Here is a 4,764-nt window from a genome sequence, read left to right as displayed (position 1 = left end):
TACAACCACTTTGGAAAACAATCTGGCGCTTTCTCAAACAAACAGGAATAGTGATTCCTCAAGATCCAGCTATACCACTCCTAAGCATATATCCAAAAGATGCTCAAGTACACAAGGACATTTGCTCAAGCATATTTATAGCAGCTTTATTTATAATAGCCAGAACCTTGAAACAACCCAGATGTCCCTCAGTTGAGGAATGGATACAGAAATTGTGGTACTTTTACCCAATGGAATACTACTCAGCAATTTTAAAACAAGGAAATCATGGAATTTGCAGGCAAATGGTGGGACCTAGAAATGATCATCCTGAGTGAGGTATCTCAAAAGCAGAAGGACATACATGGTATATACTCACTTATATAGACCTATAAAATAGGATAAATATACTGAAATCTATACACCTAAAGAAGATAAGCAAGAAAGAGGACTCTGGGTAAGATGACCAATCCTCTTTGAAAGACAAATGGGATGGACATTGGAGGTAGGAGTAAACAAGAAACAGGACAAGAGCCTACCACAGAGGGCTTTTGAAAGACTCTACCTAGCAGTGTATCAAAGCAGATATTAAGACTCATAACCAAAACTTGGGCAGAATGCAGGGAATCATATGAAAGAAGGGGGAGTTAGTAAGACCCGGAGAGGACAGGAGCGCCACAAGGACCAAATATATCAGGGCACAGGGGTCGTTCATGAGAATGTTTCTCCAAAGAAGGACCATGTATGGATATAACCTAGAACCCCTGCTCGGATATAGCCCATGGTAGCTCAGTGTTCAAATGGGTTCTCTAATAAGGGGAACGGGGACTATTAATGACATGAATTTAATGGCGAGGTCTTCAATCCCCCCCTCCCCCAGGGAGGAGCAGCCTTGCTAGGCTACAGAAGAGAACATTGCAACCAGTCCTGAAGATATCTGATAAGCTAGGGTCAGATGGAAGGGAAGGACCTTCTCCCCTATCAGTGGACTTGGAAAGGTGCAGGGAGAAGATGAGGGAGGGAGGGTGGGATTGGGAGGGAATGAGGGAGTGAGCTATGGCTGGGATACAAAGTAAATAACCTGTGATTAATATAAAAAATAAATTAATTAAAAAAATTGTCCTTAGGATGTCAGATTTAGAAGTCCATCAGTAGTTGCTGGAGGAAAGGGCCAAGAACCAAGGAGTGAGGGCTCCCCCTAGAGGCTGCAAAGGGAGACTCATTTTAATACCTCCAGAAGTGTACCTTGATTTGAGCCCATTGAGATCTGTGCTGAGGTTACAAACCTCTAGATAATGCATTGGTGTTATTTAAGAAGTTAAGTTTGTGGCAATTTGTTAAAACAGCAATAAAAAACAAACACATTATTTTTACAGTTATGTTATATCTCATATACTTTTTACGTCCCTGTAGTTTTCAAAAATTATTTGGCCCCATATGATCATATTGATCTATGGAGTTTAAGTGCTGGATTTGCCTTAATCACAGCTCTTAAGTTTGTGCATAGTTTCTACATTTTATTTTTATATAAATTTGATTCTTTTCAGAGAAAAAACTACCAGAAATGAAATTTGGACTTTGAGGGTTTTTTTTGTTTGTTTGTTTGTTTGTTTTCTTTTTTTTTTTCATCTTTTTCTATATTCATCTTAAGGAAGACTGTTTAGGCCTCTCAGAATTTGACTTGATATAGGTGAGAATTCACCTTTTTTAAAACCTAGTTTGTTTCTCAACAACATATGCTAAGTGACCTTTCCCCCATCTTTTCTGTTGTTTGATAATGTTTTCCTTATTAAGTATTCTAGCTTGTACAAAAATAAGCTCACTTTCTTAGCCACCAGTTCTCTTCCATTAATTGATTTTTGCCTGTTCTCAAGCCAGGAAGTATCTTTTAAATTTCTGCTATATGATATATCCCTTTGAGGTCTAGTCTGCTTTCTATTTACACTTTTGTTAAAATTTTAAAATTGATCCTTCCTGTCAGCATGTTAAAGTATTCCTTCTGGTGCTCAGAAAAATTCCACTGCCCAATATTTTGACAAATGTCCTTGTACGAGCGTGCAAGCATGCACACACACACACACACACACACACACACACCTTAGTTTGGCATATGGAAGCACTCAATCATGTAATCCCATTTTTTCTTATTGTTTTTTTAGAAACAACCTTACTATAATTCTAGGGTTCATATTTGCTGCCTTACTTATGGAATATATTTTGTTTTATGTAAATATTTTTCTTAATTCTTTGAGAATTCCATACACTATATATATATTTTTTAATTTTTTATTAATTACACTTTATTCATTTTGTTTCCCCCCATAAGCCCTTCCCTCCTCCCCTCCCGATCCCACCCTCCCTCCCCTTTCTGCATGCATGCCACTTCCCAAGTCTACTGATAGGGGAGGTTCTCCTCTCCTTACTGATCTTAGTCTATCAGTTCTCATCAAAAGTGGCTGCATTGTCCTCTACTGTGGCCTGGTAAGGCTGCTCCCCCCTCAGGGGGAAGGTGATCAAAGAGCAGGCCAATCAGATTATGTCAGAGGCAGTCTCTCTTCCCATTACTATGTAACCCACTTGGACACTGAACTGCCATGGGCTACATCTGTGCAGGGGTTCTAGGTTATCTCCATGAATAGTCCTTGGTTGGAGTATGAGTCTCTGGGAAGTTCCCTGTGTTCAAATTATCTTGTTCTGTTGCTCTCCTTGTGGAGTTCCTGTCCCCTCCAGCTCTTACTATTTCCCACTTCTTACATAAAATTCCATTCACTCTGCCCATCAGTTGGCCATCAGGCTCAGCATCTGCTTTGACAGTCTATACTGCAGAGGCTTTTCAGAGGCCCTCTGTGGCAGGTTCCCAGGTTGTTTCCTGTTTTCTTCTGGCTTTCAGAGGCCCTCTGTAGCAGGTTCCGACACTATATTTTGACTGCGTTCACCTCCAACTCTTCACCAGATCCACCCTCACCTCCTTCTCCCACAACTTATGATAGCCATTGACTTTCCTTTAGGTGTGGGACACCCACTGGTGATTGATCAACTTAAACATTCTGTTTTATGAGTTTTGCTTATTGTTTTCCCAGCCCAGATTGCACCACAATTATTTGACTTTCAATTCTTTCCTCAGCAGCATGGTGCATGTAGCATATTAGAATGAATTCCATATGCTTTTCACTAGCCACATGACCTTCAATTTATCACTTGCTCTACCTGAGGGCTCCTTTCATCCTTAAGATGAAGTCAGCTGTAACTAGCTTGCACGGTTGTCAACTGGATGACAGTTAATTTGGAGGCAGAATCTAGCAAGATCCCTTATACTTATTAGAAAAAAAATAGGGAGTGGCACTGTACTTTTCATTACTGTGTTAGCCTATCCTCATTAATCCACAAACCCTAAAAGTAAGGGCATATTATTCTTCAAATATGTCCTATGAAGCCTGGGGTATAACAGTGCTTACTTAAGAGTTGGATATAATGGCGCTATAATCATTTTAGTATGATGTCTTTTATTTATTCTTTGAGAATTTCATACATGTATACAATGTATTTCTGCCATCTTCAGTCACCACTCACCCCTCCAATTCCTCCTGGATCCTCCCCCAACATATATCCCTCCTAACTTCATGTCCTCTTTTCTTTTTCTTTTTTTTTTTCCTTTTTTTTTTTTTTTAAGCAATTGAGTCCAATTAGTACTGCCCATATGTGGATAGGTGTAGGGCATCCACTGGAACATGATCAACCTGTTAAGTGACTGCATCCTTTAAAACATTCAACTCATGCTTGCTTCCTCACCACATATACTAAAATTGGAGCAATACAGAGATTAGCATGGCGTGGCTCCTGCACAAGGATGACATGCAAATCCGATAAGCATTCCATATTTATTTTTTAAAAAATGGAAAAGAAAACTGATTCTTCCTCTCTTAGCAGCCATCAACTGTCAGTAGCTCCTTAGCTTGGGGGCAGGGGCGTTCATATCACATCCACTTTTGAAATAATGAAATGGCAAAATAAAAACATTGTATTTTAAAAATGAGAAACAGAAATTAAATGGTGGAGCCAGGACTTGTATTCTAACTTTTTTGCTTCCAAAGTATGCATCTTTCCACTTTATGACCCTGGAGTGGCCAATGCTTTATGCACAGTATTTCTTAGAAATTTCCATACTGTTCTCAATAATGGCCATAGATACAGCATGCAAAAAAAAAAAATCATTTTTTCTTACTTGTATGGGCATTTAAGCGTGTTTATTTTCCCGAGTGAGGTATCCCAGAAGCAGAAACACACACACAGTATAGACTCACTTATAAGTGGATATGAGACCTATAAGATAGGATAATATCTGTACACCTAAAGAAGATAAACAAGAAGGAGGATCCGGGGTAAGATGATCAACCTTCACTTAGAAAGATAAATTGGATGCACACTGGAAGTAGGAGAAAACAAGAAACAGGACAGAAGCCTACCATAGGGGGCCTCTGAAAGACTCTACCTAGCAGTGTACCAAAGCAGATGATGAGACTCATAACCAAACCTTGGGCAGAGTGCAGAGAATCATATGAACGAAGGGGGAGTTAGTAAGATCTGGAGAGGACAGGAACTCCACAAGGACCAAATATATCTGGGCACAGAGGTCTTTCATGAGACTGATTCTCTAACCAAGGACCATGCATGGACATAACCTAGAACCTCTGCTCAGACATAGCCCATCGCAGCTCGGTATCCAAGTGGGTTCTTAGTAAGGGGAACAGGGACTGTCTCTGACGTGAACTCAATGGCTCAATGAAC

At 39.8% G+C, this 4,764-nt stretch overlaps 1 non-coding gene across 1 annotated transcript; it reads left to right on the top strand.

The window, feature by feature from the left end:
• Positions 1–3,756: 3,756 nt before the first annotated feature.
• LOC129681464 (U6 spliceosomal RNA) lies at positions 3,757–3,861 on the top strand. The gene has a single exon (XR_008720850.1). It is a non-coding gene; the product is annotated as a U6 spliceosomal RNA (small nuclear RNA).
• The last annotated feature ends 903 nt before the right edge of the window (positions 3,862–4,764 follow it).

This window comes from Psammomys obesus, unplaced genomic scaffold (assembly GCF_907164565.1).
Source record: "Psammomys obesus unplaced genomic scaffold, mPsaObe1.curated_primary_1811, whole genome shotgun sequence".
NCBI lineage: Eukaryota > Metazoa > Chordata > Mammalia > Rodentia > Muridae > Psammomys > Psammomys obesus.
This window is presented reverse-complemented; position numbering and strand designations above follow the sequence as displayed.